The 23,826-nt window shown below is 49.2% G+C and overlaps 1 non-coding gene across 1 annotated transcript; it reads right to left on the bottom strand.

Moving 5' to 3' along the window:
* Nucleotides 1–14,838: 14,838 nt before the first annotated feature.
* On the bottom strand, nt 14,839–14,930 carry LOC123038411 (small nucleolar RNA SNORD96 family). Its single transcript, XR_006417856.1, has one exon. It is a non-coding gene; the product is annotated as a small nucleolar RNA SNORD96 family (small nucleolar RNA).
* Nucleotides 14,931–23,826: the final 8,896 nt, after the last annotated feature.

Below are 23,826 nucleotides of genomic sequence, written 5' to 3'. Positions count from 1 at the left end.
TTCTCCTGTGCATTCCGCTCCGTCGCCTCCCGGAGGTCGGCAGCGGGGTCTATCCGCCGAGTGGTGGCGGGCGTCTCCCCTGACCCCATGACGGAGGCGGCGACGACCCGCTCAAGAGAGAGGGGAGCCCTGAACAAAGAGGGGCGAGCAGAGACTCAGACAAAACACGAAGAAAGAATAAACTTTGAAGATATAATACTTACGCAGAGACCAACGAAGGCTTCTTCACTTCCTTATGGAAGCAGATGGCCTTTGTGGCTACCTCATCCCACCGGGTCACCGCAGCCGAGCCCTTGGGCTTCTTCGGCCGGCTGCCGAACAAAGTCGGCACAGCCCGGCGCTTCTTCCCGCCGCCTGGAGCGCCCGACGCGGCAGAAGAGCCCGCGCCCGGCTGGCTAGCTCCTGGCCGATGGCGAGGGGCGACTCCTCCCTCGGCGTCGTCTTCAGGCTAGTCGGCGAAGGTAGCCGAGGGCCTGAAGTCGAATGTCGTCCCTCCTCCTCCCTCGGCGTCGTCTTCCAGAGCCGCCGCCCCCAGATCGGGGTCGTCGACGTCGCTCTCCGCCTGGTCGGCGACGAACTCACGGGCCGGCCCCGAGGTGCCGGCTGGTGGGTGAAGAAGGGGATTCTAACCAAAGCCGACTGATCAGAACAAAACTCGGCAAGAAGAAGACAATCCAAAGAAAGAAAAGAAAGGCGACTCACCACGGGCGGGGGGTTGGCGCGGGAGTATGGCTCCTTGCCGAATCGCCAGTCCTCCGGGAGCTTGCTGTCCGACAGGTAGTTCACCATAAGGGCCACCTCTTCGTGAGGCATGTCCTTGGTGCACATCCGACTCGGGTCGCGGCCCCCGCTCATCTGGCATACCATGTGAGGGCGGCCCTGGAGTGGGAGAACTCGGCGCGAGACGAAGGCGGCCAGCAGGTCTGGACCAGTCAGACCCTCCGACTGCATCAGCACTCGGAGTCGCGTGATGGCACCGGCTCCCGCAGGCGTCAGCGACCTGGCCCGGTACAACCAGTTGGGCAGTCTGCCAGCCGGTGGGCTAGCTTCGAAAGCCGGCAGATTGACCCAGTCGCCCCTCGTGGCGACGTTCCTGACGTAGAAGTAGGACCACTGCCACATCTTCACCGATTTCAACAGTGAGATGGAGGGGAAGTGGTTGTCGGCTCCTGTCCTTCGCACAGTGATGAAGGCGCCACATTGAGCCGGCCCGCCCGCGGCCTGTGTGCCAAGCTTGGAGAAGAAGAACTCCCCCCAGAGCTCGAGGGTGGGGAGGACTCCGAGGAAGCCTTCGCACAGAGCCACGAAGGCGGACAGCAGCACCATTGTGTTGGGGGTGAGGTGGTGCGGCTGGAGGCCGTAGAACTCCATGAACGATCGGAAAAAGCTGCTCGCTGGCAGCCCCAGCCCGCGCAAGCAGTGCGAGCGGAAGATGACCCGCTCGCCCTCCTGCGGGGCGGGGGAAATCTCCCCCGCCGGCGCAAGACGCACCTGCACACGATCTTCGCCGGGAAGCCGACGTGTCTGGCGGAGGAACTCGATATGGTCTTCGTGGACTTCGGAGCCGTCCTAGGTGCCGTAGCGCACTGGGGGAGGCACGGCAGCGGAGGAAGAACTCATTGCGAGCTGTCACCGCAGCATTCGCCGGAGCCTGGGCGTGCGGCGGAGCGAAGAAGAGAAGAGGAAGCAGGAGAGCGAGGAGCTGCGAGGAGGAAGAAAGCAAGGGGTAGTGGGAAGAAGGGGCGCGCGTGCCCCCCCTCTTCCCCCTACTTATAGCCCCGTGGGCTGCGAAGCCGAGGGGGCGGATGTGGGGATTTACTGTGCCCGCAACCCCATGACCCCCACGATCCACATAAAGTTACTGCGCGCAGTAACTTCACGGGAATCCCAACCGTCCACCGGGGCCGCAACGGATCTGCTCGGGCGCCGAGGCGCGGTAGTGGCGGGCCCCGCCTTACAGGCATGTCCCGTCGCGCGCGTGGGCTGGGAGGATGGCCTGGCCACGTGCCCTCGCGTGATAGGCCAAGAACGGGCGGTGGCCTGGAAGCTTAGCTAGCACGCCACTTGAAATCCCGCCGCGACGTTCGAACTACTGAGCAAGTCGGAATTGAGTGATTCCGAGTTGGGCGAGTCCGACTCCTTCTAGTCAGCCCGGCAGAAGTCAATCAAGACCATGTGTTGAGCACCCGGAAAGAGAAACTGCCGAGGCTTCTCAGCCGATCGTCTGCGGCGCCTCACCAGCTTCGGGGACTACTGTCGGAGTAATGGGCCACGGGTAGGCCAACCCGAGCCCCATAACCTTTCAAGACATCGGGGCAGGCTGCGCCCCTCAAGACCATAGGGCGAAGAGCCGCCTCCTGGGGAGTCTACGGCAAGGCGGCCGACTGCCTGCTCACGGCCGAGTCCGAGGGGCGACTTCCAGAGAGCCGGCTTTGGGGAGTCGGCCGGCGACTCCAACAAACCGTGACCTCATCGAAGGGGACGGGGCAGGGGCGTGGCTACAATGAAGCCCACTCCCCGCCCCTTACCAAGGGCAGGCATGGCTACAGCACGCCGTACTTGGGAAGATCTCCATGCGCCGTGGCACTGTTGCTCGGCCGGCCCTGACATCAGCACCACTGTACCGGGTCCTGCGCCCACGATGGCTTGTCTGTATGGCCTGGAGGCAGTGGGGCCCACCAGTCAGCGAGACCTCGGGAGACGGCGGGAGAACCGCCAGTCGGACCCATCGGGAGTCGGCCCGGGGGAGTCGGCCGAGCCCTCCCCCAGGGCCCACGCGCCATTAATCAAGAATAGATGGGGAGTAGCCACAGTGATCGCCCGCCAGGCGGCGGGGCTATTGCCACGACCCCATGACCAAGCTTGCGTCATCAGGAGCACGGCTACAGTAATCAGAAGCCGGCAAGACCCGCCCGCGGCGGACGCGGCCTGTCGGCTCCGTACCAGACCAGTTGGCGGGGCCCACCAGTCAACGGGCCCCAGCAGTCGGCGGAGAAGTCGGAGGTCGGAGGCACTGATGGCTGGGCCCGCGCCCAGTCGAATTACCATTGTACCCCTGGGGGTAGGCCTATATAAACCCCCCAGGGCACCCATGCAAAGGGTTGGATCCCAGAAGTTCTATACCATACCAGATAGAAGGAGAGATCTAGCCTTGCCCTCTCCTACCACCAAACACAGTTCAAGGAGCAACCGTGTAAACACTTGACCCTAGTGATCATGCGGAGACCCCGCAGAGCAGCAGTAGGGGTATTATCTCCCCGGAGAGCCCCGAAGCTGGGTAAGATTCACTGGCGTGCATGTCTTTGCCTCATCCCGTTTCCAGGCACCGGCGACGTTCTACTCGCGCCCACCATGATAAGCCATCCGTTGGCATATGTCGCACCAAACCCCCGACACCGGAAGTACTATGATGCCTCCTGTGCGGCCGTTTATGTATATCTGTATATAACCTGAAAGTTTGCAGTCGTTGGCTTCCACCCCCACGCATATAATGCGGGGGTGTTCGCAAAAGATGCATATCCACACTTGATCCAACGTCTTGGTCCGTTAAGGAGGTGATAGCATAGCGAACGAGGCAATCGGACTATATTGCTTTATCACTTTCACTTAGCCATAGGAGTTTGACAGTGGGGTTACTATATAGCCCCTGGTACTTCTGCGCTCGTCCGAATAAGGTGCATGTACGTACATGACCGGAAAACGGCCCTTCGTTAATGCGGAGGAATCATGAAGATTCCGATTAGTCATCGAGTGGTTGACCAGTCTCTCGCTATATCATGACAGTCAGTTTTCAGCTTTCTCTACTGAGGTGCTCATCCCGATGAACCAGGGCACAATCGCAGTAGTTCTCCCAGTGCTACCTTAGTCGATATGACGGAACGTAAGGTACCAAAACATGGGAGCCGGGCAAACCCAACATTTGACCAAAGACATGATTCGGAGCTGATGCATATAGGGCCAAACTCACGACGCCGAACACTCCCTAAGGTGTTTGGTCTTTATAACATATACCGGGATAAACAATGCCCTTTATAAGAAACCCCATGTGTTCAGGTACGTGCAAAATCCTGGCGTGGCCACATGCCAATAACACCGGCATCCTTCTCGGTTGTGTGGAGTATCCGGATGATGTGAGCAACAAGAGACAGTAAAAAAGGTTTACGTAGGGTCTTAATCTAAAAATAAACCTTTGGGCGGGTCCCTACTGCACGTCTACGCCTGTGTCTCCGTTGTTCCGTGTCCTGGACGGGTGTAGCACGAGCATCATCTGCAAAAGGAAAGAACTTAGGTGAAAGTTGTCATGCCAAAAAGAAGAATGAATTATCAAAATTCCAGAGAAGCTTAGTTGAGCCGAGCTAGCCCTGATTACACGCGGGAAGCCCCTGGTATTGTTTTATGAGGGTTTAAAAACCAATCTCATTTATGTATGATGGAGCGCCGGACTCGTCTAACCATGTCTGTGGTCTTGACGACCTGCCATTTTTTCTGGTTGGTGAGGCCGTCTAATGTGTGACTGTTAGAGCCGCAGCGTCCTCCTCCGTTCATAAGGAACGGTTGGTATTTCCGCTAAATGTGATGACGCTTCATGGACCGGGCATCTTGAGCTTGAGAAAAGCATAATGCGGTACTACGGTAAAACGAGCGAAAGCCGCTCTTCCGAGCAGTGCTTGATAATCACTTCGGAGTGGAGCGATGTGAAAAGTTAACGTTTCGCTTCGGAAGTTATCGGGAGAACCGAATACCACCTCTAGTGGTAGAGATTCCGTACAGCGGGCCTCTTGGCCTGGTATTACTCCCTTGAAGGTAGTATTACTATGGCTTATTTGTGTCGGGTCTATCCCCATTTTGCGGACTGTGTCCTGATATATCAGATTTAGATCACTGCCACCGTCCATTAGGACCCTTGTGAAATGGTACCCGTTTATTATTGGGTCTAACACCAAGGCCGTCAGTCCTTCGCGCCGGATATTTGTGTTGTGATCCCTACGATCAAAAGTGATCGGGCAGGCCAACCAGGGGTTGAGCCTAGGGGTGACGGGCTTTATGGCGCGTGTGCATCAGGGTGCGTGATTGCTTCTCCCCTTTGTCACCTGGATCATGTTTACCGTTTTAACCTCTGGTGGGAACTTTTTCTGTCCTCCGGCGCTTTGCTGGCAAGGTTCATCCTCGTCTTCGCTTGGTGTCTCTTCCCCTTTGTGTTCAGCGTTTAGCCTACCCGCCTGCTTGAAGACCCAACATTCTCTGTGGGTATGATTTGCAGGTTTGTCTAGGGTGTCGTGGATCTGACAGAGTTTGTTAAGAATTTTGTTTAGGCCAGATTGTCCTTCTCTGCTGCCCTTGAAAGGCTTTTTCCGCTGACTTGGTCGAGAACCCCTGAATCCGGCGTTTACTGTCGTGTTATCTGGGCTACCTTCTTTATTTTGACACTTGTTTTTGTTGCATCGTCATTTACCATTGCCATCCCTGACTTCGGATGTTCTTGGGTCGCTAGTGCTGCTACGGGCCAACCAGCTGTCCTCACCCGCACAAAAGCAGGTCATGAGGCTTGTTAAGGATGCCATTGTTCTCGATTTTTCTTGACCGAGGCGTCTGGCGAGCCATTCGTCTCGGACGCTGTGTTTGGAAGCTGCTAAGGCTTCCGCGTCCAGATAGTCGACAATTTGGTTCTTCTTAGTGAGGAACCTGTTCCAAAGCTTTTGGGCGGACTATCCGGACTGTTGGATTATATGACTTAAATCGCCTGCATCCGGAGGCCGGACATAAGTCCCTTGAAAATTGGCCTGGAAAGCGTCCTCGAGCTCCTCCCAACTTCCAATTGAGTTTTCGGGGAGGCTTTTCAGCCAGTGCCTAGCTGGCCATTTAAGCTTGAGGGACAAGTATTTAATGGCATGGAGATCGTCTCCACGAGCCATATGGATGTGGAGGATGAAGTCCTCTATCCAGACTCCAGGGTCTGTGGTGCCGTCGTACGCCTCTATGTTCACCGGTTTGAATCCCTCTGGGAATTCATAATCCAGCACCTCATTAGTGAAACATAAGGGGTGTGCGGCACCCCTGTATTGGGATGCGCCATGGTGTTCGGACGGTTGTAGTATTCGGTGTTGGTTGTGTACCGTAGCGCGCTTCCTAGATCCGTAGATAGATCTGGCCGCGCTGGATTTTTTACGCAAGTTCTCACGTACATCGTGTGTTGACTTATGCGTGACTTTGTTAGCCGCTCTATCACGTTCACCGGGTGGTGGATCCAGTCGGTTGGCCATATCACTTTTCCGCTGTATGGTCTCTAAGGCCTCATCGTCGAATTCCGGTAATAGAATCCGCTTTGGATAGCTTTTTGGATGGTAACTTCCACCATACTTTGTTACTTTGTTCCACTTGCTGTTGAGCATATCTTGTGCGACCTTTAGCCTTTGCTTCTGTTTCTTCAGGCTTCTCGCTGTGGCAGTAAGCCTTTTGCGGAGGTTCTCTTGCTCCAAGTGTGTTTCTGGGATGATGGGTGCATCTTCGTCCGGACTGCTTTCTTCCCTAGACGGGGACTGATGAGGCTTATCTTTGGCGTCATCGTGTTCGGATGTCAGATCCGCACTATGTTTCCAGTTTGCATCTTGATCGTTTTCTGCCACCGGGGTGGTGCAGTTGTCGTCTCTTCCAGAGTCGCGTGGACTATTATTATCGCTGTTCTTGCTATGGCGGGGCTTAGAGCGGCGCCGTTGATGTCGGCGCTTGGGTCGCTTCTTGGAGGGGTCATCCTCCGTCTTCTCATCTCCATTGGCTTCTTTGGGGGTGTCCACCATGTATATATCATATGATGAGGTGGCGGTCCAGTGCCCCGAGGGTGGTGGATCCTGTTCGTCTCCGGCTTCGTCATCCATACCGTCGAAGTTTTCGGAGCCGAAGTCGAGCATGTCGGTTAAGTCGTCGACAGTGGCTACTAAGTGGGTGGTGGGTGGGCAGCGAATTTCCTCGTTGCCCGCATCCCATTATAGCCGAACATAGTTCGGCCAAGGTTCTCCTGACAGGGAGAGAGACCTTAAATAATTTAGCACATCCCCGAAGGGTGAGTGCTGAAAGATGTCCGCGGAGGTGAAATCCATGATCGGCGCCCAGTCAGACTCAACGGGCACGGATATGAGCGGCTCGGAGTCCGTGGTCGTAGATGAATCCAGTGGTTTGGCGACACAGCTCTTGTAAGGGGTGAAGTCAATATCCGGCTCTATCGCCACTGAGAGTGCGGCCTCCATGGCGAGGTCCATCCCTCCGCTCTCGGATGGCGTGACTTGCTCCGGATTGATGAATGGAGTAGCTGCGGATGCGATCTGCCGAATACTGTCCGACGGCAGAGTTACGTCAAGACTGTATGGCGCATCCGACATGGGCTCGAATCCGTCGAAGATCAAGTCTCCGCGGATGTCGGCCGTGTAGTTCAAGTTTCCAAATCTAACCTGATGGCCAGGGGCGTAGGTCTCAATCTGCTCCAGATGGCCAAGCGAATTGGCCCGTAGTGCAAAGCTGCCGAATATGAAGATCTGTCCGGGGAGGAAAGCCTCACCCTGGACCGCATCGCTAGCGATGATCGAAGGAGCCATCAAGCCTTATGGTGACGACACAGTGGAACTCTCAATGAAAGCACCAATGTCGGTGTCAAAACCGGCGGATCTCGGATAGGGGTCCCAAACTGTGCGTCTAAGGCGGATGGTAATAGGGGACACGATGTTTTACCCAGGTTCGGGCCCTCTTGATAGAGGTAAAACCCTACGCCCTTCTTGATTGTTCTTGATGATATGAGTATTACAAGAGTAGATCTACCATGAGATCAGAGAGGCTAAACCCTAGAAGCTAGCCTATGGTATGATTGTCTGTTGTCCTACGGACTAAAACCCTCTGGTTTATATAGACACCGGAGGGGGCTAGGGTTAGACAAGGTCGGTTACAAAGGAGGAGATATCCATATCCGTATTGCCTAGCTTGTCTTCCACGCCAAGTAGAGTCCCATCCGGACACGGGACGAAGTCTTCAATCTCATATCTTCACAGTCCAATAGTCCGGCCAAAGTATATAGTCCGGCTGTCCGGAGACCCCTTAATCCAGGACTCCCTCACCCTCCCCTCATGCTCTCCTTAGTGCTCTATGTCCTCAGGTCCCGGCCCTCGAGCGAGCTCAGCCGCCGCTGGTATGCCAGGTCGCGATGCCGTGGTCAAGGCCAGGGGGTGAGGGCTGGAGAGCCAGTAAGAGCTCCTGAGTCGCGATGCTCAGGAGCCCCCCCCCTTAACGCGCAAGAGAATTGCACGAGAGGAAAGGGGACTCGCGGTGCCGCCTGCTATTCTTCCCTCGGGATCCCTACGAACATGCACAAGAAGAAACACGGTTTGCCGTTACAGCTGTCAGCCTGCCTCTGGTTGCTCTGGATGAGGAGAAGGCACTAAGGGCCTGGTGAGGTGACGTGCGCGGGGCGAGCCGCGAGCCAGAGCTCGACTGCTCAGATTTGTCGGTGTGGGAGGGACGGACCCATGCACCAGCGCCGTGCCTGTGTGGAGGCCCCGGGGGGAGACGATGATCGGGCAGGTGATGGCAGTTGGCAGGTTGAGCATGGAGAGCAGGTCAACTTGGATAAATGCAGGAAGATACATGCCACCGGGTCCGGCCCGAGCGGCTTGGGGATGATGCAGCCCGAGGGGCACCCCCAACAAGGTAAGTTGAAGACATAAGCAAAAAGGGATACATGTCGCAAGGACAGACCCACGCGGCCTAGGAATAATGCAGCCCGAGGGGTGCTCCTAGCTAAACGAGCTTGGAAGATGTCACATGGTTCTGTAGACGAAGTAGAGTTGGTGCAGCTGAAGGCGTGCGTTGAAGAAATGACTCCTCATGAGCCGCTAGAACCCTGAGCCTCGGGAGGCTCTGGGGGCTCGGGAGGTTCCCTGAAGACCGTTTCCATTTCCTCCAGAACGGCGTGGTACCTGGCTTCCTGAGCCGCCAGGACACGTCGCATGCTGCGTTGATAGGCCGACACCACGCTCGGCAAGCCAAAGGGCATTCGAATGTAGTTGTCCAGCGGGCCCTCACAGCGGCCCACACGCGAAGGCCAGAAACGCTCCTGAGATGCGGCCCTATTGAGCATTGGGACGTCGATGCAGACGCGCAGCTCTGCATCCTCGCCAGGATGCGGAGCTGTGCCCCGTGGGCGGCTGTCGCCGCACATGGCTCTTGCTTCTTGCAGTTCCTGGATGGTCTTGGTGATGAAATACTGAGCGGTGGGCACTCCTTGCCCTGTGCTCTCCTGAGGGTCATGTGCCGCGAAGCATGCTTCCAAGCGGTGCCCGAGCACCTCCCTCGTGAGGTTGGCAAGGTCTGAGGCCCTCCAGAAGAGAGCCCCCGAGCACTGCCTGAGGAGGGCGCCGGGCGCGCCTTCCTATGCTATGGAGGGAGGCGCGCCTGGAGCGGGCACCGATCCTGATGTGGCTCCTGCCGCAACACCATCCTCCTGAGGTCCAGCACGGTGCGGTTGCTTCTTCTTGTGGATGGTTTCCAAAGGGCCTTCATTTCTGCTGTCGGGGTCATCAATTTCAGTGGCTTGAAAGGCGCGCTCAAGGGAGCACACCGCATCTCTCTTCACACGGGACCGTGATGATTCCTCCGCTTCTTGACATCTTGAGAATGTTGTATGTGTGATGAGTGACTGCTATGAACTTGGCCAGGGCTGGATACCCGAGGATGGCATTGTAGGGCAGGCAGATGTGCGCAACATTGAAGTCGATGAGCTTGGTGCGGTAGTTCTTGTGCTCCCCGAAGGTGACAGGCAGGTAGACCTGCCCTATCGGCATGGTGGAGCCATCGGTCACTCCCGAGAAGGGCTTGGTGGGCTGGAGCTGCTCATATGGCACTTGGAGGTTGTCGAACATGTCGACAGACAGGACGTTGAGCCCTGCGCCACCGTCGATGAGGGTCTTGGTGACCTGCACATTGCTGATGATCGGGGAACACAGCATGGGGAGGGTGTCAGCAGTGGCTGCGCACTTGAGTTGATCCGCCGAGTTGAAGGTGATAGCGCATTAGGACCATCTGAGCAGGCATGTGGCCTCGAGCTTGGGGAGCGCCGTGTTCACCTCGCGAGCAAACTGCTTGAAGATGCGCCGGGAGGCTGGGGCATGGGCGCCGCCCAAGATGCAGTCGACCGCGTGCGGCTCCTGGAAGCCCCCATCCCCCTCGTCCTGGTGGTGGTCGTCGTTCCTTCTTGGTGGCGGTAGCGGGGGAAGACCGTCGTTGCCCTGGGGGGCGATCTTCACGAGGCGGGTCCCTCCAGGTGCCCTCATGAGGCTGGTCCTGCCAGCGGTCCTCGCGAGGTCGGTCCCACCACTCCTGGCACGGGCCACGGTCGTCCCAGCGTCCGCCTCCACGTCCTCCTCCGCGGCTGTAGCCCCGGTCGTTGCGCTCGGGGCGTTGACCGTAGCGTCCTTCTCGTATAGCTCTAAGCTCTTGACAGTCACTGGTGTTGTGGGTGTTCAGGTTGTGGAAGGCGCAGAATGGTCGGCCGTTCTTGGATGACTCGGGTTGATCTCTGCCCCACTTGACGTCGGGCTCCACTGCGAGCACAACTACCTCCTTGCGCTTCACGTCCTTGGCCTTGGCCTTCTTCTCCTCTACGCCCATGGCTGGCAGCTCAAGGAGAGAGAGGCACCCCTCCTCAGCTCTTGCGCACCTGTTCGCCAGGTTGAACAACTCCTGAGATGTGCAGAGCTCCTCGTGGATGGCGAGCTCTTCCTTCATCTTGACATCACAGACACCGTCGGAAAATGCGGAGATGATGGCCTTGTCCGTGACCATGGGGATCTTGAGGAGGGTGTTGTTGAAGCGCTGGATGTACTTCTAGAGGGTCTCTCCCGGTTGCTGCCTGATGCGGTGTAGATCTCCCGCGGCTGGAGGGTGTTCGCGAGTGCCCTGGAAGTTGGCGACGAAGCGATCGCGCATCTCGTCCCAGGAGGAGATCGATCCGTGTTGCAGATTCAGGAGCCAGGAGCGAGCTTCATCCTTGAGAGCCATGAGAAACCAGTTTGCCATGACCTTTTCGTCGTCGTTGGCTGCTTCGATGCTCAGCTCATAGAGCTGCAGGAACTCCGCGGGGTCGGCGGTACCGTCGTGGTGAGGAGGCAGATCCGGCTTGAACATGCCCGACCACGCGACGCTACGCAGCTCGGGAGTGAAGGCGCGGCAGCCAGCCGTGGTAGCGGGGGCCCGCTTCGGAGGTGGAGCTTGGTCTTGACGAGGTGCGCTCTGCGCCGCTGCGGGTGGTGCGCGGTCTTGATGAGGTGGCGCGGGGAGCGCAGGTGCAGCTTCTCGCGGCCGCGGAATTTCTTGGCAGCTTCTCTCTTCGCGCGCGGGCGCCGGGCGCGGCGGATCATGTCGCGGAGCCGCGCGCCTTGATGCCAAGGCGACGTCTTGGGGCTGAGGTGGTGGAGGCGCACCATGAGCCCCGTCACCCACGACCGGTTGTGGGGGAGGCAGAGAGTGGGATGGCGCCGGAGAGCCCCCCGTGGCGCGGACAAGCTCGACGACGCGCTCGAGCCACTCCTCGTAGAGGTCGTCGATGGGGCGGTAGCGCAGGAGCTCATTCGCTGCGAGGAGCGCGGCCCGTGCTTCCATGGGAGCGCGGTGCGTGTGATACGAAGAACCGGCAGGGGTCAACAATGGAGTGGCGGTGCGGCCGTCCTACCGCATCGAAGGATGAAGCGAGGACGCCTGCTGCTCGTTCCCCGCCGGACCGATGGCAACGTTGGCGGCGGGGGAGAGAGAACGACAGCGTGGCCCGCCGACGGGAGCTGTTTGAGCGACGCGGGCGGTGAGGGCAGCCTGATGCTCAGGTCGAGCACGGCGTGCGTCCGCCATGGAGACGATGGAGCGATGGAGCAACGAACTGATGGAAGGGAAGCTACGGCGCACCCCTACCTGGCGCGCCAAATGTAGGATGTGGGGCTCCAGCAAACCCTTAAGGTTCGAACACTGGGGTGCGCACAAAGTCTTTCCTTCGCACCAATCAACGCCCTAGCTCACTAAGATCTCGCAGACGAACTCGACGAACTCGCACATAGAAAGACATAAGATTTATACAGATTCGGGCCATCATTGTGGTGTAATACCCTACTCCAGTGTGGTGGTGGTGAATTGCCTCTAGGGCTGATGATGAACAATACAAGGGAAGAACAGCCTCCTGAGGTTGAGGTGTTCTTGAGCTCGGTGAGCTTGTGTGTGTGTGTGGGTGGTCTGAATGATCCGTTCTCTCTAAGGTGGTGGCTAGTCCTATTTATACTGGCCCTTGTCCTCTTCCCAAATATCGAGCGGGAAGGGAGCCAACAATGGCAGGCTAATTCGAAGGGGGACAGCTAGTACAAGCTATCCTGACAAAAGTGGTCTTCGCCTGCCAAAGGCTCTGGTGGTGACGCCGTCTTGGGCTCCACGATGACCTCCGTCTTGCCGTCCTCCTGGTCTTGGTCTCGTTGCTCCAATATAGCAACATTTTCCTGATGCCTCGGTACTCTTCGCCTGCACCGGCCTCCTTAGCACCAAAGAGGAAATAAGGATGCTGCGCGCGCTGGTGCTTGCCTGGCGCCCGCCTGGTGCCATGCGTCATGGCTCACGTCACGAGGGTCTCGTGAGGTTTTCCCCGCCTTGATATCTCCGCTCCTCATGAGCCTTCCTAGCTAGGCTACTCCTGAGGAGGTCTTGCGTCGTCTGTCTCGTGAGGCTTGGACCCTCGCGAGGGCCTTGGGTGCTTTGCTGGTGAAGATGGGCCGTACGACCTGCTGGCTCAGCCACGCCACGGGCCGCAGGCAGGCAAGTCTGGGGACCCCCGTTCCCAGAACGCCGACAGATGTATCATAGGCATGTCTCCTCCATTGGACAGACGACATCTGGCCCACCGAGGAGCCGACACGTGTTTCCTCCAGCCAATGATGATTTTACACGTGGAAAATCCCCATTGGTCCGGGCTGTTGACGGGTTATTGGATCCAAACTAGAACCCGATAGCTTAACAGCGACCCGTTATGGTGGATGACACGTGTCGGTTACCCTTGACGAAAGCACTTCCATGACGTGCCATTTACCATCCTGGAAGTGGAGACTTCTGTGATGATAATTTTGGTATTGTCGTGGAGCACTTCTACGACAACACAGGTATGCCTATCTTGATTCTGCCATAAAATCATCATGGATGTACATGCATGACAAAAAATGTGACCTACTATGACAAACACGTCTCATCACAGAAGTGTAATTTTTTTGTAGTGTATGATAACACTATTCGCTATCTAATCAGTACACAATTACTGATTTGCCACTGTGGTAACCCCTTGATTTATAAAAGGAGGCCTATGACAACCATACAAAGGAGGCGGACCTTTGTACACTCGTATGCGCGTAGTTGCTCTCGCCCCAAGGCTACCTTGGCGGGCAAGAACACTGCGTTTCCACCACAATCCACCATCAATCCACCAAAGTAGGAGTAGGGTTTTACGCCTCGCGGTGGCCCGAACCTGGGTAAAACTACCCGTGTGATCTCTTCTGTCTACGAGCGCTCTCTGAAGCTGCTGGGGTGCAATATAGCCACCCCTCCCAGCACGCGCCGAGGAAGGAGGCTCGGAGCGCTCTCAACCCGCGCCCACCATCTGTCGACATCTGCAATGACAAAGAGTAAACAAATTGAGTACAACATAAACATAATAAAAAATTTGGTGGGTGAAAACAACACCTAAAAAATAACTAACTAATTAATTAATTAACCTAAAAACATAACTAACTAGCTAATTAAATGCTTTTTCTTAAGGCCAGGAATGGTCTTTAATAGGTTAAAAATATTTTAGTGTTTCCAAAATATTTAAGAAAATTTAGGGAAGCTCATTGGTCAAATAAACAATCCATCAAAAACCCTTTATGCAAAATTCTACCTTTCCTAGTTGCTACCTGTCCATGCCCATGGTCAAATAATTCTAGAAACCATTAGCCAACCAATTGACAAATGATGACTAAACCTGCCTTTCCTTTTTCTTTTCTGATTTTCAAGAAACAAAAGAAAAGGGATGCATATGCATCCTAATCCTAATGATTTACATGGTTGTTTCTAAGAGTAGTAATTAGTAAAACTAAAACTAGAACTGGTTAATAGAACTAACCTAACTAACCTACAAACTAATTAACCTAACTAACCTAGAAACTAACCTAACTAACCTAGTCTAAAGATCAAAGCAAAAGTGTCAAGATAAGAACAAAGATCATCTTGTACTCTCTTCACAGAGAAAGATTTTAAACCAAAAATTAACAACAAAGATCAAAGCAAATAAACAATTCATCAACATTTGTGTCCAGATAACAGAAATATCACCAAAAAACACAAATATAAAAAAAGTTGGATATGTTGTCGGACAGATCACTCAGAGTGATAATATAGATCTCATGAATGTATGAATCAGGCCACTACTTTTTAACATCACAAGTCATCACCGGGATCCATAGACAACAATCTCCAATTAGGAAAGAAAAATGAACTAGAAACGTTACACAGATTCCTGAGTTCAAATAAGAGTATTTAAAGAGTTTCATAACAGATGGTTGAGCCGTCAGACAATGATTTCTAGGCAAATAGGATTATGCTTATGATCAAACAAGTAGCAGTAAGTAACTCAATATCCACCAAAAGGATAGCCCATTTGTAAAATACTAGCCCGATTAACATTTTGCCATAAAATTCAGTCTCCAAAATTACGGTATAGCCAATGTGGACATCAGAATTGCAAATTTTCACAACATAAGTTCAGAAGTACACAGAAAAATTATGCTAAGATGTTCAATTTGTCCTTAGAATTGCAGAATGACAGCATGGGCGCACAGCGACCAATCAGTCGCTAAAGATGGTATGATTAACAGGGTTTTCATCACCAGACAAACAGAAACACAAATCAAACAAACAAGTCAACAAAACAGAACTTAAATTGCTACAGAAAACAAAATCTGACAAAAGAGGACATGAGTGGAATGACACTAACCTAACTAACCTAGAAAATCAAACTAACCTAGAAAATCAAACTAACCTAACTAATAGTACTAACTAACCTAATTAGTAGCAGTAGAAAAAAACAAACTAATAGTACAAACTAACCTAATTACTAGCAGTAGAAAAAAAATAAAAAAATAGGGGGGAGCTCACCGGAGTGGGTCCGTGGGGCACCGGGGCAGCGGGGTGTCGGGGCGGCTAGGGCATTGGGACGGCGGGGCGCCTGGTTGTTGAGGCAGCGGGGCACCGGGCCGGTGGGGGCGGCGGGGCAGCGAGGGCGTTGGGGCGGCGGGGGCGGCGGGGTGGCACGGGCGGCGAGGGCATCGGGGTGGCGCGGGCGGCGAGGGCGGCGGGGGGTCGGCGCGGCGAGGGTGTCGGGGCAGAGGGCAGTCGGGGGCGTCGGGGAAGCGGGCCAGTGGCGGGTCAGGGTGGTGCGGGCGTCGGGGCGACTGGGGGTCAGGGGCGTGGGCCGATGGGTGGTCGGTGGCGTAGGGGTGGCGCTGGTGAGGTGAGGGGGAGAGGGAGAGGGGTGGAGCGCGGGGCCGTTTGTTTTTTAGTTAGGTTTAATTTTTTTGCCGTCTGCTAGCAGACAGCAAAGAGCATAGCTAGTGGGATGGGGCTGAGGGAAACGGCCGTTAGGTTGCCACTTTATTTGCCGTCTGCTCGCGGACGGCAAAGAAGCTTTGCCGTAAGCTACCAGACGGCAAAGAAAGTGGCCATTAGGTGGTTCTCACTAGTGGGCCACCCTTCGTCTTTGCCGTCTGCTAGCTGACGGCAAAGAGCTAGCTAACGGCAAACACGCTCTTTGTCGTCCGCTCTTTCTTTGCCGTCAGCTTTCTGTATGCCAATGGCAAAGACCTTCTTTGCCATCGGCTAGCTGACGGCAAAGAGCTGGCTGACAGCAAAGATCCTGATTCTAGTAGTGCATGTACTTTGCCTACAAGATGGAGGAGAATAGCTCAGCAAGTGAGCATGTGCTCAGAATGTCTGGGTACTGCAATCACTTGAATCAAGTGGGAGTTAATCTTCCAGATAAGATAGTGATTTACAGAGTTCTCTAGTCACTATCACCAAGCTAATAGAACTTTGTGATGTACTATAATATGCAAGGGATGACAAAAATGATTCTCAAGCTCTTCGTGATGCTGAAATCGGCGAAGGTAGAAATCAAGAAAGAGCATCAAGTGTTGATGGTTAACAAAACCACTAGTTTCAATAAAAAGGGCGAGGGAAGGAAAGGGAACTTCAAAAATAATGGCAAGCAAGTTGTCGCTCCCATGAAGAAGCCCAAAACTAGACCCGAGCCTGAATCTGAGTGCTTCTACTGCAAAGGAAACGGTCACTGGAAGCAGAACTGCTCAAACACTTGGCGGATAAGGATGACGGCAAAGTGAATAAAAATATATTTTGATATACATGTTATTGATGTGTACCTTACTATTGTTCATAGTAACCCCTGGGTATTTGATACCGATGCAGTTGCTAAGATTAGTAACTCAAAACAGGAGTTGCACAATAAACAGAGACTAGTTAAGGGCGAAGTGACGATGTGTGTTGGAAATGATTCCAAAGTTGATACGATCACCATCGCACACTCCCTCTACCTTCGAGATTAGTGTTGAACCTGAATAAATGTTATTTGGTGTTTGCGTTGAGCATGAATACGATTTGATCATGTTTATTGCAATATGGTTATTCATTTAAGTCAGAGAATAATTGATGTTCTGTTTACATGAATAAAACCTTCTATGGTCATACACCCAATATAAATGGTTTATTGAATCTCTATTGTAGTGATACACATATTCATAATATTGATGCCAAAAGATGCAGAGTTCATAATGATAGTGCAACATATTTGTGGTGCTGCCGTTTAGGTCATATTGGTGTAAAGTGCATGAAGAAACTCTATGTTGATGAACTTTTGGAATCACTTGATTATGAATCATTTGATACTTGCGAACCATGCCTCATGGGAAAGATGACTAAAAATTCGTTCTCCAGAACAATAGAGCGAGCTAATGACTTACTGAAAATAATACATACCGATGTATGCGGTTCGATGAGTGTTGAAGCACGCGGCGGGTATCGTTATTTTCTGACCTTCGCAGATGATTTAAGTAGGTATGGGTATATCTACTTAATGAAACACAAGTCTAAAACATTTGAAAAGTTCAAAGAATTTCAGAATGAAGTGGAGAATCATCATAACAACAAAATAAAGTTTCTATGATCTGACCGCTGAGGCGAATATTTGAGTTACGAGTGTGTCCTTCATTTAAAACAGTGTGGAATTGTTTTACAACTCACGCCACCTAGAACACCACAGCATAATGGTGTGTCTGAACGTCGTAACCGTACTTTATTAGATATGGTGCGATCTATGATGTCTCTTACCGATTTACCACTATCATTTTGGGGTTATGGATTAGAGACAGCTGCATTCACATTAAATAGGGCACCGTCTAAATACGTTGAGATGACACCGTATGAACTGTGGTTTGGCAAGAAACCTAAGCTGTCGTTTCTTAAAGTTAGGGGTTGCGACACTTATGTCAAAAGGCTTCAGCCTGATAAGCTCTAACCCAAATCAGAGAAGTGCGTCTTCATAGGATACCCTAAGGGAAACAATTGGGTACACCTTCAACCAAAGATCCGAAGGCAAGACCTTTGTTGCCAAGAATGGAACCTTTCTAGAGGAGGAGTTTCTCTCGAAAGAAGTGAGTGGGAGGAAAGTAGAACTTGATGAGGTAATTGTACCTTCTCTCAATTTGGAAAATAGCACATCAGAGAAATCCGTTCCCGTGATGCCTACACCAACTAGAGAGGAAGCTAACGATGATGATCATGAAACTTCAGATCAAGTTACTATTGAACCTCGTAGGTCGAACAAAGTGGTACGGTAATACTGTCCTGGAAGTCATGTTACTAGACCATGGTGAACCTACGAACTATGAAGAAGCTATGATGAGCCCAGATTCTGATAGATGGCTTGAGGCCATAAAATTTGAGATAGGATCCATGTATGAGAACAAAGTGTGAACTTTGGTGGATTTGCCCGATGATCGGCAAGCCATTGAGAATGAATGGATCTTCAAGAAGAGGACTGACGCTGATAGTGATGTCACTATCTACAAAGCTCGACTTATCGAAAAAGGTTTTCGACAAGTTCAAGGAGTTGACTACGATGAAACTTTCTCACCCATAGAGATCCTTAAGTCTGTCTGAATCATGTTAGCAATTGCCATATTTTATGATTATAAAATCTGGCAAATGAATGTCAAAACTGCATTCCTTAATGGATATCTTAAAGAAGAGTTGTATATAATACAACCAGAAGGTTTTGTCGATCCTAAAGGTGCTGACAAAGTGTGCAAGCTCCAGCAATCCATCTATGGACTGGTGCAAACATCTCGGAGTTGGAATATACGCCTTGATGAGGTGATAAAAGCATATGGTTTTACACAGACTTACGATGAAACCTGTATTTACAAAAAAAGTGAGTGGGAGCTCTGTAGCATTTCTGATATTATGTGGATGACATCTATTTATATTAAAAAGTACTTGATGTGGTTATCAGAATAAATATAATTAGCTTGGAAAATCCCACAATAATTAGAAATGTCCGACCTTCAAGTGTATTCACATTAAGGTAGTATACCGTAAAAGTCCAGAATTATACTACAAGTATAACAGAAACAAGTGGGATTGCCTGCTACGACATAAACAAACATATATGGTGCATCAGATGGTTTTCATATTACAAAACATACCTCTTAATGGATCAATAATACTTCAATCATACTGTAGGCAGTGCTAATCTTAAAAGATAGACATGTTACCTCACAAGGTTCATTATGTAGAAACAGAAGAAACTATGAAGTGTATTCTACATTAAGTAATGCAATTCTACAGGTATGAGTCCCTATCTTAATGGTTGCACGTACATATCTTCATGGTTGCATGTTCATATTTTTACTCATCTACAGAAAGCTGACACCATGGATGTTGGTTCCAGTGTATTCATGTTAAGATAATATACTCTAGAAGACTAGAGCCATACTACAGCTATAATAGAAACGAATAAGACTGCTTGCTGCAATATAGAGAAACATATATAGATGGTTTTCGTATTTGACCAACCTCAAATTTAATAGTGGGTTCCTGTGGTAATGCCATCAGCTCCACCTGAATCAAAAATTCAGACAAGCTGTCAATGGAATTGTATTTATTCATCTACTATGATTTCATATATCTATTCCAGTTTAAAAAGTCCTCAATTTTCTTTGTTGCACAATCACTGGAGGAAGTTGCAACAAAAGCTTGCATGTCATTATATTACTTACTTTACTGATCAACAGTTTGTACTTATATTCTTAGGGCCTCAAAGAATATGGCACCTACACCGTTGAAGGCGTTGACTACACAAAACGAGACAGCGACAATCAAAGTTTTAAGACTTTGGAGCACAACTAACTTATCAACTAATGAACTCATTAGCACTGATATAATTTTATTAGATAAAAAGGTGCAAGTATTACATATATAATGTCTCTTCAGTTTTCCTTTTCCAAAGTTTGCTAATGTTTTCTTTCTATGTATAGTAGTGTGATCCATGCTTCTATTGGGAGCAAACTGGTCAATAAATTTAAAGTGAATATTAAAGAGGACTCCATCTACATAATTAAGACCTTCAAAGTCTGTCGTATGAAAAATACTGACCATTGAAGAACAATCTCAAAATTAGTTTCTTTTTAATACAACAGTGAAGGAAGTGGATGGAGAAAAATCCAAGTTTTTGGACTACCACTTCAAATTTGCTGATAGTGATACCTTGTATGGTACAGTGAATATTGATAAACAGTGCTAAGGTATGAACCAATGTATCAAATAGAGGACTATGCCAAATAGCGGTGGTCCTCTAAATCAGCTACAGCGGAGCTATAGTTGGCTATTCGAAATTCAAGGAATCTACAAGAGTGCATGGAATATTTTAAAGCGAGCTTCACTTTTGAAGTTGACAACAAAGCTGAGATGGAATATTCAAATGAAATAGTTGAACAGGTATGCACATGCACATTTCCGTATTTTAAATGGTTTACAAAATTATAATGTCAGTATGTGGCAAGATACACAAGGTTCTTCAAATTCTGCTATCCACTAATTAATGGTTTTGCTGTTACAAGTGTGCAACTTTTTCTTTAAAATATTTTAAAAAATCATTCTTATAGGGCAACCACTCTTCCAAGACCGCGACAAAAGACGAGAAGGACGATATGTATGGAAAGGTAACTTCTAAATCATCTAACAAAAAACAACAATGGAGGACAAAGCGACAGGAGTCTAGCAAAATATATGAAAAAGATGTGACAATGTTTGCTTCCAGAAATAGCAGAAAACCAGTTGTTGAAGTAGAAGCTCCTGATGATGAGGTAACAAACTGAAAAGATTATCACCCTGTATATGCATTAATAATTTTTACAGCATATTTATTTATGACATCACAAACCACATAGGCAGAGCCAAAAACTGTTTCACAGAAGATAAAATGAGAGACAAAACGTAAGAGATGTAAACATGATTTGAAAAGAAAGGATTCACGAAATAACAAAAATGTTCTTATAGAGAACAATCTATTCGATAATGAGGTATTCGTTCAAATTACTTTCCCTCTTCTGTATATATTAATACTACTATTATTTTATGATATAGCCGACAAAAAACAGGAAAATATACTTGAAAAAGAGGTACGGAACATTAGAGCTAAAGGTTCAGATATAATTTCCATAGAGGGCGATTCAGATAAATATTGCGAACAAAACTATAGAAATGTCAAAAGGCCTACCTACAAGAAACTCCGAAGAGTTGTGAATAGAAACAAATTTAACAGTGAGGTCAAACGTACATACTTTCTTGTATTGTTTTTAAGATAAACACAAAAGTTCAATTTTGTGTTGTAATTTGGATTGATATAAAATTAATATTACCGATACGGTACTAATTTCGATTGGTATGTCTGCTCATACATACAGGGGCGGAGCCAGGGGGGACGAGCAGGGGCCTGCCCCCCCCCCCCCCCCAACGATAGACAGTTTTAGACAATTTTAATAGGATTGACGAGTAATTATCAATGAGATTAGACCACTGTACTCGAATTCTGGCTCCGCCACTGCATACATATAATTACATTTTAAAAAATTCATGAACTTATTACTAGCTACCATGTATCTCATTCAACAGTTATAAACCACTTGCAAAAAATCATGTTTTTCCAAGATTAGAAAGAAAAATTATGATATATTTACCACTAACAGTCATTTCATTGATTAAATCATATTGGTTTAACCGCACAATCACAGGAAAAGAATAAGAAAAAGGGGATAAACTACAGAGTGGGAAAAGGAAATATATGGAAGATTAGGATGATGTGCCGACCAACCTCGAGCAGAAATAGAAATGATGCGTGTGCCTTGCGCACTTGTGAATGAAAACGTAGCCAGCAACCTCATACTCAAGCTAGATGCAAGAGGGCTACAAGTCTTTGGGAGATGAAATCAACGAATAAAGCAACTGCACGGACGGCACCGCTGCCCTTTACAAGCGTAGGCGACCGATGAGGCGTAGGACATAGACAAGCCTCCGTCCATGGTGAACAGAGACATAGACAAGCTACGGGGGGAAGATAAACCTCCATGCGCGAATCAACAAAGAAAGTTGATGGGAGTTATCCAATATCAGCAATTTCTGAGTTAGAAGCTAGATTTAGGAAAATAGAAAGGGGATCGGGGGAGATGGACAAACTCACTATGAAAGAACATGAGTGGGGAAACAGGAACGGAGGAGTCAAGAAGATTACAGAATAGGAAAGTGGAGAATAATAATGGTGGGACCCATTGAACTAATGACGTTCTTTTTTTAGAAGACTAATGACGTTTTGTAGGACACGCACCTTGCTACTGTGCTTGCACGTGTCCCATATATTAAGACAAAATATATCAAGGTTCTTTGGTACTCCCTCCATTCACTTTTATAAGTCATTTCACACAACCAAAAATAGGCTGCTTTGCATGTTGTCTGAAATGTCTTCCAAGAATTTATAAAAGTGAACAGAGGGAGTAATAAGAATAACAGATTGGTGTGATAGCCAGAATATAAAGGGTGGCTTATATTTTACGTATATTGTTTGCTCTCCCAAAGTCCTCACTTTACTGTGACAGTACGCTCACCCTTGGTATTGTTGTACATGTCTATAATAACAAATACATACTAACAAAGTATATATGGATATTAAGACTATAATTAATTTCAGTAAAAATACAATAAAAAAAATATGCCAAACTTGCATACAGTTAGCAATTAACTTATGACTATATTAAAACAAAAACAATGAGAACTACTCCCTCCATTCCACTTTAGTTGTCACTGTGTACTAAATCCGCGACAATTATTATGGGACGAAGAGAGTAATAAATTTCTATTTATAAAGAAACTAAGCAACAAGATAAAAATGCTAGCGAAAAAATACATATATAATATGAAGAATGTAGTTGATGTAAGACTAGAGGATACAAATATAATTTGAGAAATGCAGATGTCATAAAGTACAGTTAGTATGGCAAATGAGAATGGACAACACATATATTTATATATAAATAAAAGACCAAACATAATAAAGAAAAAGTTCGCAAAATTTTAATACTTGATAATGTCATCTCATTTGGTTTAAATTTTCTATGGATAAATTACAAAATATTTTCCCAAAATTTAACTTCATAAAATCCTAGTCCGTGCATCGAGCGGGCCACTTTGCTAGTATTATTAATTGGAAATAATATAAAATTTCTGGATAGCATAAAAGGATACTTGAATAAGAATTTTTCAATGAAAGACCTCGGTCAAGCTACTTACAAAAAGAGCATCAAGATATATAGGGATAGATTAAGACGCTTAATAGAACTTTCACAAAACACATACCTTGATAAGATTTGAGGAAATTCAAAATGGTTCAGTCTAAGAAGGGGTTCTTGTCTGTATTACAAGCTATGAAGTTGAGTAAGACTCAAAACCCGACCACGGCAGAAGTTAGAGAGAGAATGAAAGTAATTCCCTATGCCTCAGCCATAGGTTCTATAAAGTATGCCATGTTGTGTACCAGACCTATTGTGTACCTTGCCATAAGTTTGGCAAGGGGGTACAATAGGGATCGAGGAGTAGATCACTGGACAGTGGTCAAAATTATCCTTAGTTACCTAAGAGGACTAAGGAAATATTTCTCGGTTATGGAGGTGATAAAGAGTCCGTCGTAAAGAGTTATGTCGATGCAAGTTTTGACACTGATCTAGATGACTCTAAGTCTCAATCTAGATACGTATTGAAAATGGAAGCAATTAGCTAGAGTAGCTCCATGCAGAGCATTGTAGACATAGTAATTTGGAAAATACATACAGATCTGAATGTCACTACTGCAGGTTGCTGCTAATGCGACACTACGATCAGAGACCCTTCGACGAAACTATGCGCGATGCCATAATCGCAAACGGTGGTGTAAAAAACCGTCAAAAAGGTGCAAAACGTTTGTGATGGAGGATGCATCAAATACGGTTCAGATTTTACTTGCGTGTGTGATGTAGGGCATACGGTTCAGCTCAATTAACTGTTTGCGATGAGGAGGAACAAAAGAAACGGGCAGCCAGATGAAGGTGTGTGCGATGTACATCATACGGTTCACTCGGATGAACTGTTTGTGATTAGGCAACACAAAAGAAATGGCCAGCCAGATCAAAGGTG

This window comes from Triticum aestivum, chromosome 2A, assembly GCF_018294505.1.
Source record: "Triticum aestivum cultivar Chinese Spring chromosome 2A, IWGSC CS RefSeq v2.1, whole genome shotgun sequence".
NCBI classification, from domain to species: Eukaryota; Viridiplantae; Streptophyta; class Magnoliopsida; order Poales; family Poaceae; genus Triticum; species Triticum aestivum.
Note: the sequence above shows the minus strand (reverse complement) of the source record. Positions and strands in the feature narration are given on the sequence as shown.